This window comes from Carassius carassius, chromosome 5 (genome assembly GCF_963082965.1).
Source record: "Carassius carassius chromosome 5, fCarCar2.1, whole genome shotgun sequence".
Classification (NCBI taxonomy): Eukaryota; Metazoa; Chordata; class Actinopteri; order Cypriniformes; family Cyprinidae; genus Carassius; species Carassius carassius.
In genome coordinates this window covers 3,968,662-3,980,903 of record NC_081759.1, presented here as the reverse complement: position 1 = coordinate 3,980,903, position 12,242 = coordinate 3,968,662, and the positions used below count along the sequence as shown (strand labels likewise).

General features: G+C 40.8%; 1 protein-coding gene and 1 long non-coding RNA gene across 3 annotated transcripts in view; both read right to left on the bottom strand.

The window, feature by feature from the left end:
- Positions 1-740, bottom strand: part of LOC132140228 (uncharacterized) — a 2,180-nt gene extending 1,440 nt beyond the window's left edge. Inside the window, exon 1 of the long non-coding RNA XR_009433734.1 lies at positions 656-740. This is a non-coding gene — a long non-coding RNA (uncharacterized LOC132140228). The remainder of the gene's footprint in view (positions 1-655) is intronic.
- LOC132140641 (serine protease FAM111A-like) overlaps positions 1-12,242 on the bottom strand; it is a 19,534-nt gene extending 7,292 nt beyond the window's left edge. For both annotated transcript variants that reach the window (XM_059549490.1, XM_059549491.1), the window contains exon 1: positions 12,175-12,242. The gene's annotated coding sequence lies outside the window, so the exon portion shown is untranslated. The remainder of the gene's footprint in view (positions 1-12,174) is intronic.

Genomic DNA, 12,242 nt, shown 5'->3' with positions numbered 1-12,242 from the left:
GTTGAAGAAGCCCATCAGGAGGTCGGTTAGATGACTTACCACTGGCGCAAACTGAACAAGCAAAAGCAAAATCGCGGGCGTCACGAGCCATACGTGGCCACCAGAATCGTTGTCTAACCAACCCATTAGTTCTACTTATCCCTGGGTGACAAGCTACATTAGAACAATGACCCCACTGGACAACCTCGGACCTTAACTCCTCCGGCACAAATAAACAGTTCGGTGGACAACCGGACGGAGGTGTTACCCCTTGTAAGGCCGTCTTGACCTTCGACTCGACCTCCCATACGAGTGCTGAGACCACTAACTTCTCAGGTAAAATTCACTCGGGAGTCACCGGGCGGGCGGAGGGATCAAAAAGACGTGATAAAGAGTCGGGTTTGACATTCTTGGAACCCGGGCGGTACGATAAAGTAAACTCAAAACGACCGAAAAAAAGTGCCCACCGAGCCTGCCTGGAATTGAGTCTCTTGGCAGTTCTAATGTACTCTAAATTCTTATGATCGGTCCAAACAATAAAAGGAACCCCTGAACCTTCCAGCCAGTGACGCCACTCCTCTAATGCTAATTTGACGGCCAACAACTCTCTATTGCCAATGTCATAATTACGTTCAGCAGGAGATAGTCGATGAGAGAAAAACACGCAAGGATGTACCTTATCGTCCGAAGCAGCACGTTGGGACAACACTGCTCCTACCCCCACCTCTGACGCGTCGACCTCCACCACGAACTGCCGTGTGGGATCAGGGGCCACAAGGATGGGAGCTGAAACGAAGCTGCTCTTGAGGTTAGCCACCTGAACGGAGTACTGGGGGAGGTCAAGGCTGTCAGAGGTGAGGCTAGTTGGCTGAAATTGCGAATGAAACGCCGATAGAAATTCGCGAACCCCAGAAACCGCTGTAGGGCCTTACGGGAATCTGGGGATGGCCAGTCTATCACAGCCTTAACCTTGTCAGGGTCCATACGTATTCCCTCGGATGAGACAATATATACTAGGAAGAGAACAGACTGTACATGGATTACGCATTTCTCCACCTTGACAAAAAGCCCATTCTCAAGTAACCTTTGGAGCACTCGTCTGACGTATTGAACGTGTTCCTGGAGAGATGAAGAAAAAATCAGTATGTCATCCAGGTAAACATATATAAACTGATCTACCATATCTCTCAACACGTCATTAACGAGCGCTTGGAAAACCCCGGGCAAGTTGGAGAGCCCGAACGGCATCACCAAGTATTCAAAGTGCCCTCTAGGGGTATTAAAGGCGGTTCTCCATTCATCCCCCTTCCTGATGCGGACCAAATGATAAGCATTACGTAAATCCAGTTTTGTGAATATGGATGCTCCCTGCAACCTCTCGAAAGCTGAAGACATGAGTGGTAAAGGATAGGTGTTCTTTATCGTGATGTTGTTCAGCTCTCGGAAATCAATGCAAGGTCGCAGAGAACCATCCTTCTTACCCACAAAAAAGCCCAGAGGCTAAGGAACCAGAAATGTATTTCTCCATGGCCTCCCTCTCAGGAATAGACAGAGAGTATAACTTGCCCTTAGGCGGAGACTTACCTGACACTAAATCTATGGCACAGTCGTAGGGACGATGCGGAGGAAGAGAAGCAGCACGGGACTTACTGAACACTTCCTTCAGGTCCAGATACTCTGCGGGCACGTTTGGCAAGACCATGTTCTCCTTCTGAAAGACAGAAACAGGGACAACAGGACAAGCAGAAACCAGACAAGACTCATGACAACTTTCACTCCACAATGTGACAGTGTTTGAACCCCATTCCACTCGTGGATTATGTTTGGTTAACCAGGGGTGACCTAACACAATGGGAGCAACAGGGGAGTCCATGAGAAAAAAGGATATGGTTTCGCGATGGTTTCCAGACGTGAGCAGTGTGATGGGTTCAGTATGGTGAGGGACGTGAGGCAGTTCCTGGCCTTTGAGTGCGGTGACATGGATGGGGAGAGACACAGGAAGGACAGGAATGTTCAAGTGATGTGCAAGTGAAGTCCAGAAGGGCGTGACATTCATGAGATTGATTCCTCCACCGCAGTTTCACCGGAAGGAGGGTCGATGATGTAGTTGAGGACTTCCCAGCGGAGATCCCACCCGATAGCGAATACCCTTCTCATTTCCTCTGAGAGGGTGTGGAACAAGGCACAACACGGATGTTGGTTCTCCCACACCGCCGTCCCCCATAGGGCGGCCTTGCCCGACAGTAACGTGAGGGTGAACGCTACCTTTGATTCCTCGGTGGCGAAACTGCGGGGCTGTAGAGCAAAATGCATTGAACAATTGGTTAAGAAAGTTCTGCAAAATGCTGGCTCACCAGAATAGTTTTCAGGCGCCGGAAGTCACGGCTTTGGCCGGAAGGGATCCTGGGGGGTCTCCCGGGGGACGGGCGGCGCAGGTGGTGCGATGGGCGCAGTGGGAGATGTGAGCTGATGGATCTGCTGGGTGAGCTCGGACACCTGTGCCACCAGTGCTTGGACAGCGCGTCCGGTGTTCGAGATGCTCTCCTGCTGCTGATCCATTCGTTTAACGCTGTGGTGCATGAAGTCCGTGAGGGTGTTGGTGCTCGCTGTTTCCATGACTGGTGAGATCATTCTGTGACGGTGGGGTGAAGGAAAGGCTGGAAACAAATGTGAGTTAACAGTCTTTAATGAAAATAAACGAACAAACAAACACGAAGGGACAATGATGCTGGGAAGACGACAATCCAAGATGGTGGTGAGGAGGTGAGGAATCCGGATGATGGCAGTGAGAAGGCAGCAGGAGAGGATGGCGAAACTGCGGGGCTGTAGAGCAAAATGCATTGAACAATTGGTTAAGAAAGTTCTGCAAAATGCTGGCTCACCAGAATAGTTTTCAGGCGCCGGAAGTCACGGCTTTGGCCGGAAGGGATCCTGGGGGGTCTCCCGGGGGACGGGCGGCGCAGGTGGTGCGATGGGCGCAGTGGGAGATGTGAGCTGATGGATCTGCTGGGTGAGCTCGGACACCTGTGCCACCAGTGCTTGGACAGCGCGTCCGGTGTTCGAGATGCTCTCCTGCTGCTGATCCATTCGTTTAACGCTGTGGTGCATGAAGTCCGTGAGGGTGTTGGTGCTCGCTGTTTCCATGACTGGTGAGATCGTTCTGTGACGGTGGGGTGAAGGAAAGGCTGGAAACAAATGTGAGTTAACAGTCTTTAATGAAAATAAACGAACAAACAAACACGAAGGGACAATGATGCTGGGAAGACGACAATCCAAGATGGTGGTGAGGAGGTGAGGAATCCGGATGATGGCGGTGAGAAGGCAGCAGGAGAGGATGTCTCAGGAACTGCAGGGGAAAAGAGCCGAAGGTAAGTGTTTGTAGCTGAGTGGAAATGCGTAGAGTGGATGAGGTTCTGGGAAAACACGGACATCCAACACAGACAACACTGAAGCCAACAAACAGGGTAAACGACATTAAACAACGATCTCACAAACACAAGACGTGAGACAAGCCAATATATAGGGGATGAGTAATGAGTGACAGCTGCTGCTGATGACAGTTAACGGAGACGCCCACAAACTAATCATTGCAGACGCGAAACACACAGACTTCGCCACAAAGTGCAAACACCCAGAGATCACGGTTTACCAACCGTGACAGAGTGATGATATAATTTATAACTGGCCTTTAATAAGCTAAGACATAATAACTATGCATGTCAATGGATCTGGAATACAACAGAATAATTGTTGTGAATCCATAAATTCAGTGAAAGCTAGCGCCTGAACCACCAAACCAAGGAGGTTTATCTGAAAATGACAGACAGGTGCAGGTTTGGTGCTGATGATCATGCAGGATCAGGCCTGTATACCTCTGGGTTAAAGCACTGAATACACTGAGCTGAATATCCAAAATGGGACATTATCTTCTGATCTTTTAATCAGTTATTGATTAAACATCTAGACCTTCTCATCTAGAAATCACTTCTACAAATCAGCAGAGGATTATTTTCCAGAAGATTTCACTGCAGCAAAGTCTTTTTACGGTCTCTTATATCATCATACTCAGCTCAACAACATATATAAAAATTGTAAAAAGAACAAAACAATTTTAATAAATAAATTCTAAGTTAATATATATATTAACCTAGTATTTATTTATTAAAATTGTTTTGTTCTTTTTACAATTTTGTGTAGTAAATTGTGACCATGAGATGATTAAAGGTCCTTCACTTTATTTTTATTTCATACTACTCTGTTTATCTTGAATACAAGCGTTATGAATATTCAGATTATATAGAGTTGAGGGGTCCAAAGCTAATTTTCTTAATTTGATCTTTGACTTCACAAATCAATGATAATCAAAAATGCACAGCAAATGAAGCTTTCTTTTTTATATATGTTGTTGAGCTTAGTATGATGATATCAGAGACCGTAAAAAGACTTTGCTGCAGTGAAATCTTCTGGAAATAATCCTCTGCTGGTTTGTAGAAGTGACTTCTAGATGGGAAGGTCTAGATGTTCAGAAAGGCCCAGGTGGAGAGCCCACAACGAGCCCAGAAACTGAAGGCACACGGCGCGGTCCTCCAGCAAACACTGCACCTGAGCGATCAGATCCAAACTCAGATGCTCCAGTAACCTCAGACACAGATCCCAGTCCTCCATATAATCGGTTTTCTCCAGAGAGTCCAGCAGCAGAGAGAGAAGCACGTCAGCAGACTGGAGCCAGACCTGAATGCTCATCATCTTCATAACCTCCAGCATGCACTGTGTGATTTCGGAAGGAAGGAGTCGGTTCTCTGAGTGTAACAGGTGTGCAGCTGCTAAAGCTATCTGCTCCTCTTATTCTAAACAGCAGACGGGGCAAAGCTCATGGAGTCATCATAATATGCTGATATTATGATGACTCCATGAGCTTTGCCCTGTTTACTTTGTTTCCTGTTTTGATCTATTTTGCAGTTTGTTTTCATTTATGAAAAAGTACTAAGGGTGCATTTTATTTTCCAGATTTTAAATTAATAGTAGTGTCAGAAATAGAAGTATGAGAATTATTATTTTCATTTTATTTTGTATATGCATTTGGCATTTCTTTTTAAATATTACTATTTTACTGTTACTAATATTTTGAATTAGCTTTTGTTTTTATAATTACTGTTTAAAGAATTAATGTAGAACACATTTCAAAATATAAAATATGTAATAACTGTAAAACAACAAAAAGGGGGGGGGTAAACATGTAAAATATGTGAATCATGGATGAAAATGTATGATAAATATTGTTGGCTGACTTTCCTTTACTAGCTATACCAAATAATCAATTTAAAACTTTTTGATAAAGTATACAAAACTAAGGTTTCACGGCTTTAAGTATAAACATCTGGTACATAGTGTTCTTTGCCTAATTTGTCCACTAGGTGACGCTTTTTAGCGTTTTGATCGTGTCCCAAATGAAAACGCCTCAGCCTCAGGGCCCCAGGCTCTGTTGGTGCCTTAGGCAAGACAACAAAGGTAGCTAAATAAAGGCAACATTTTGTAATTTCTTTGTACATATTAACCAGCTTGCTAGCTAGTGAGCCTAATTAGCATTTTTCAAAAGACATTTAGACACTTTTTGATGAATTAAAATCAAGCAGTTATGTAACTGAACATTAAAACAACATTACAAAAGCTTAAATTTATTTGAAAGAAAATAAGCAGTTAACTCAAGCAAAAACATTTTCAGTGTAGTCAGTTAAGATGTTCTAAAAAGTATATTTCAAAATACTACATAAACATCACGGGCTAATACACAGTCGTTAACTTTTGATTTGTACCTCTATATTGATATTTTTCCTGATCTTCTTGTGTCGCTTCCTGCCTTGTGCACCTGCTCATTTTCTTTTATACTAATGTTTTTTTTTCGAAATTACACTTTAAAAGCACATAAATGGCAAAACTATTTTAACTGCATAGGCCTTGCATACTTAATGCGTTATGAGTAGGGCTGCTCCGATCACGATCGGCCGATCATTAATGCGCATCTCGTCAGTAAAGCCGGTTCTCTAATCAGCGGTAAATTCCCTCAGGTGCGTGATTTCACATAGAGCAGCTGTTACTACACAGAGCCGTTGTTAACTGAGAAGCTGCGCAAATCCACGTTCATTTTCAGCGTTTATTTGCGCATCTTCTCAGTTAACAACGGCTCTGTGTAGTAACAGCTGCTCTATGTGAAATCACGGCACCTGAGGGAATTTACCGCTTATTACAGAACCGGCTTTACTGACGAGATGCGCATTAACCATCGGCTGATCGTGATCGGAGCAGCCCTAGTTATGAGGATATATTATAATTAGCATGTGTCATGACACAGAAAGTGTTTAAATTAGTTCAACATGACATGTCAATATCTTATGCTTTTTCATTTATTCATATTGTCTTTTTTTATTTTATTCTAACAATTATTTTAACCTGTTCGATGATCGATCACCATTAAAATTGTTATTTGTCAGAAATTATTTTGCATAAGATATGGATTTAGGAGCACACAATGGTCACAAGAGGGTGCACTTCTGACCAAAAAATTTTACATTAATTGGTCACAGGCCATTTAAAATTAATTGGTTTCATGTTCTAGCTCTACAATAACTTTGACAGCCATTCATCCATTTATTTGAGTTTTTCTTTCCCACAGCGGGATTCCAGGCTCTCTCTGATGAATGACAAAAGAAATCAGACACCTAAGACCCATAAAGTGCTTTCAGTCAGACACATGAAACATTCGGCCAATCACAACGCACTGGATAGCTGGCCAATCAGAGCACACCTCGCTTTTTAGAACTATGAGCTTTGGAAAAAAAAGGTTTCAGAAAGGCGGGGCATAGAGGAGAAATAATAATGTACATTATGTGGAAATTGTTTTTTTTTTTTTTTACCTTAAACTGCACATTTCATTACACCAAATACACAAAATAATGATATTTTTAGCAACATCATATGACCCCGTTTATTAGTAATTTTAGTGCTTCGTCCAAATCATTCAATGAATGGTTTAATAATTCAGTCAACTCATTTGCGACTTGAAATGTACCAAAATATCCTTGGCGAATGAACTCATTTAGTGCTTCAGTTCCTCAAACACTGATTTGGATTTGCGTCACCTAACATTGAGCTTGGAGTAAGCAATTTCAAAATGCTGCTGCAGAATTTAATCTCTATCTGAACAGAGACACAGGAAGTTCCTCAGGATTACTTTTTGAATAAAGCCTGCCAATACTGCATTCTTCCATTTGAACTGACCTTGAACTAAGGTGAAAGAATGCATCTCTGCCCCTGTTGTGGCTCCGGGGTGTCTGAGTTTTTAGTTACCTTGACAATTGGCTGATATTAGCTCAATCACAAAAACTGTTTGGAGCAGCATTTCTGACACTCAAACAGTTCTTACCCTATTGAGTGGTTGTCACATTAGGTCAAAGACTGACAACATGGCTGTGGTCTCATACATGTATTGTCAAAGAGAATTAAACTCTCGCCCCCTGTGCAGGTTGGTGAGGCATGTTCTTATTTGGACGCAGACCAAGTTCCTGTCATTCAGAGCGGTTCATGTCCCAGTTCACCCGAACTCAGGAGTGGATTTACTCTTGAGACAGAGTTTGGAGACCATAGAAAGGAGATTGCACCCTCATATACTGTAGCAGAGTTTCTTGTCAAGAGGAAGTGGATTTGTTTCCTTAGAGCATGCGCATTGCCCGCTCTGTTTTCCTTGCCTCCTCCGTCAACTCTGGGTGTAGATGCTGTAGCCTAAGAATGACCCAGGACCAATCTTTATGCCTTCCTGAAAACATTTTTGCTCTTGATATTATGGACACTATTCTTAATTGTAGGGCTCCCTCCACGAGATGCTGTATGCCCTTAAGTGGACACAATCTGGACCCAGTCCATTACCCACTTAATGTGGCTGCCATATCTGCTGGGCATTACCCATAGAGGTGTTTCAGTGGGATGTCACCCTCTGGTTTTCCATTTCATGCAGGGACGAGACAGCTTAGGTCTTTCTGCCTGGCACAGATTCCTTTTTGGGACGTATTTTTCAGTTGGAAGGCCTGGCAGGCCATCCATCTGAGCCGTTTAACTTTGAACCTTAAAGAGTAAGTTCATGAAAATTCGTCCATCTTCTACTCACCCTCGAAGCATTTTAGGTGTATGTGACAAAATCATCACAATTAAAAGAACCAGACTTAAACTACTTCAGTCTGTCAATTACATTCCAAAAAACGTGGGAAAGGTAGCAATAAGAGGCCGGAAAAGTTAAATGTACATATAAGGAACAGCTGGAGGACCAATTTGCAACTTATTAGGTCAATTGGCAACATGATTGGGTATAAAAAGAGCCTCTCAGAGTGGCAGTGTCTCTCAGAAGTCAAGATGGGCAGAGGATCACCAATTCCCCCAATGCTGCTGTGAAAAACAGTGGAGCAATATCAGAAAGGAGTTTCTCAGAGAAAAATTGCAAAGAGTTTGAAGTTATCATCTACAGTGCATAATATCATCCAAAGATTCACAGAATCTGGAACAATCTCTGTGCGTAAGGGTCAAGGCCAGAAGACCATACTGGATGCTCGTGATCTTCAGGCCCTTAAGTGAAGTGAAAGCAATATAACACTTTAAATAAGGTAATTTGTAATCTGAAACCTATAACATTTCCAAAGTAACCTTCCCAACACTGGACCTGACACCTTGCAACTCAGACAAAGAGAGTTGACAGAATCAAACTAAAATATAAACCCATATTGTATTTTCAAGGGTATCTTTCCCTATAAAAAATGTATATATTTTTTTAAACTGTAATAATAACTGGGTAATCCCCTAGTTTAGTGCCATCTACTGTTTTGTAAGAGGAACTTATATTTTGTATTTGATCGATTTGTTTGTTTGCGAGTCGAGTTTTCCTTTACAAAGCCGATCGAGTTTGTTTGCAAAATGCTGGATTTGTTTGTTTAATTATGGCACAAAATTCGCTCCATAGTTTTCACCAAACCCTTCTTGAGTGTTTGCTGCTAAAAAGCTCATTTTTTTGTTTCATCTGATCATAGAAGCCAGTCCCATTTGAAGTTCCATTTGTTAGGAGAATGTTTCTTGAAACCCTCCTAAACAACATGTGGAGATGTAGGTGGTGTTTGACAATTTTTTTTTTAAGGTTTTCTGAACCCGAGACTCAACTATTTTCTGCAATTCTCCAGCTGTGATCGTTGGAGAGTCTTTAGCCATTCAAACTCTCCTTCTCACCATGCATTAGGACGATATAGACACACGTCCTCTTTCAGGCAGATTCGTAATTCGATTGTAAATTCTTAATTATTGCCCTGATGGTGGAAATGGGAATTTTCACTGCTCTAGATCTTTTGTTAAAGTCACTTTCTAATTTGTGAAGCTCAATTATCTTTTGCTGCACATCAGAAATATATTCTTTGTTTTTTCTCATTTTGATGGATGATTAAGGGCATTGGGCTTTGTTTTCCCCTCTATTTATATTTCTGTGAAACAGGAAGCAATGGCTGGATAATTTAATGTTTATAATCATGCTGGAGTGCTCAAAATTGTGAATATGAATGGGGATATACTTCAGTTATTTTACTCATAAGAATCTCTAGAGGTATCCTTAATTGTGGCCAATGTGTATTACAGAGAATAAAAAACATTTATTGCATAATGCTATTTCCCCCCATTTTAAATTCTTACTATCCAATGAAAGGTTAGATTTTTGTGATTTTTTAAAATAAACGATCAAAAGGATTAACAATGCAGATAAAATTTCAAAGCCTTCTTTGATCATATTTACCAAGGGTGTCCATATTTTTGGGCATGACTGTATATGCAAAAAATAATACAGTTAAAAAACTGACAAAAATATGTTTTCTATGTGCTTGTGTACAAATAATTGTTTCTTTTCTATTTGGTTTTCTAAAAAAAAGTACATCCATCTCCTTGTTTCAGTTTCCAGTTTAATCTCTCTCCCATATGTTGCTGGGTCATTAATATTCAACATACAATTACCATACTGGGCAGAAATGCAAATTTAAAAAGTACTAGTATCTATTAATTTCAGGATATCTCTGGTCTAAAAAGTTACTAGTAACTAAAAAAAAAAGTACTAGTTCTATTTTTTATTAACACGACTAGTTTAATTAAATACTAGTCACTATTGGAATAAGTACTAGTATCTAATGATTAAGTACTAGTATCTAATGAATAAGTACTAGTAACTTTACAAAAGACACTTGTAACTAAAGAATAAACACTAGTAGCTAAAGAATAAGCACTAGTACATAATGAATAAGTACTAGTACTTAATGGAAAGATACTAAAAAATAAGTACTAGTACTAGTAACATGTAGAAAGATACTAGTACAGTTTATAGATTAAATGTAGTAATGTTAAATTAGATAGTGTGGTTTATGGATTAAATGTTAAAATGGCTTGCCATGCTGGGGGTTATATGTAGTCTGACTTCGTCATACCAGGCGGGAAGGTACCTGGTCCGGTTTCACCGGAAGTTGAAGATGGCCGCGTGCCGCCATCTTGTAGCAGAAATTCACTTGCGTTAGCATCCCATTGACTCCCATTCATTTTTATAACTTTACATCTGAGGCGTTTAAAGACTCCATTTGTCCATTATTTATTTCTAAAGATACACGACAATGTATAAAGGGCTCCATTACCTTCTATGTTACATTATGGCCCCGTAGAAACAGTTTTTGTAAAAATAGGCTAACGATTGCGTCATAACCACTCGACTCTCTGTCGCACAGTAGAGAAATTATCGTACAGACAGGAGGAGAAGCTGGCAGGCAATCAGGGAGACGTCAAGAGAGAAGCCCATAGATACAAGCCCTGGCGTTACATTTTAAAATACTATACAAAATAATTAAACAGAATACTTACTCCTGCTCACTCACGCCAAAGAACTCCCCGCTCAAGCTCGCCTCTCTGCAAGATTAACGATGGCAGTTTGCACGCACAGCTACTAGAAGATTTACATCTGTCAGACAGGTTGCTGACGTCATCAAGCTTACTTTGAGTCTGCACGTCAGAAACGGAAGTGCTAAAAATCGCTAAAAATGGGCTTCACTTGTCTCAATTGAGTTCCAATGGGGTCGCTGTGTCCATTTCTTATACTGTCTATGCGTCATACTCATATTCTAGGCAAAAATGTTGTGGGTGGGGTTCGGGCTGGCACCCAGGCTAGGTTATGTGAGGTGAAGGGTAAAATGGGAGTGCCATAAATGGTCAAATACATGATATCGAATCAGCTTACCTCATCTTTTGCGGTTAAAACTGATGCATCCACACAAGCAGCGTGCATGTGATAGATAAGATGCCCACTGAATATGCTGCTTTAGCAAATCGCGCTGCTGTTCAATGTATCTTTAAAGTAGATCTTCACTTAATGGCATGAAGAGCAAATATTGACAAGGCCTATACATTGAGATTATTTTTTTGTTTAAACTCTATACAGACACACAAAGTGTGCGAGTTAATGTTTTCATGTTTAAAATATGAACAACAATGCAAGTTTCCCTCAATATCGGGCAAATGTGACATCACATTTTACAACAGTTAAAAAAGGTAATATTAAGTGAACATTTTACATTTTAAATGTAGCCTAAACTTTAAACACAATACAGGTTCAACTCAATAAATTAAAATGTTGTGGAAAAGTTAATTTATTTCAGTAATTCAACTCAAATTGTGAAACTTGTGTATTAAATAAATTCAATGCACACAGAAGTAGTTTAAGTGTTTGGTTCTTTTAATTGTGATGATTTTGGCTCACATTTAATAAAAACTAATATAAGATGCCAAAACAGAAGAATTCATTACAGAATAACTTTCTACCCCCACATTTTCAAGCTGAAGTGTGTCATTTCTGCGTCACCAAAAAAAAGGGAAAATAACCAATAACCCACTTGTCAACCCAGTTGTATTTGCATATTAATCCGGGATAGGAGAAAGTATTTTAACATAAGAAAATTACACACTTAGCAGACTGACATTTGACTAAAATTTTATTTTCATTATAATAAGCATTGCAGATTTACCTGATACCACCATCACAATCATCAGGTCAAATAACTTTTATGTGACTCAGGGTTGCCCAATCTCTTGTAATGAACCCCTTTAGGGCTTTTAGCAGACTGTGTTCAAGGTTATTCTGCTCACCTGAGCTAGCTTTTCTTCTGGTGAGGCAGACGCTGGTGAAAAGATGTTGAAAGTAACATTGAGTATAG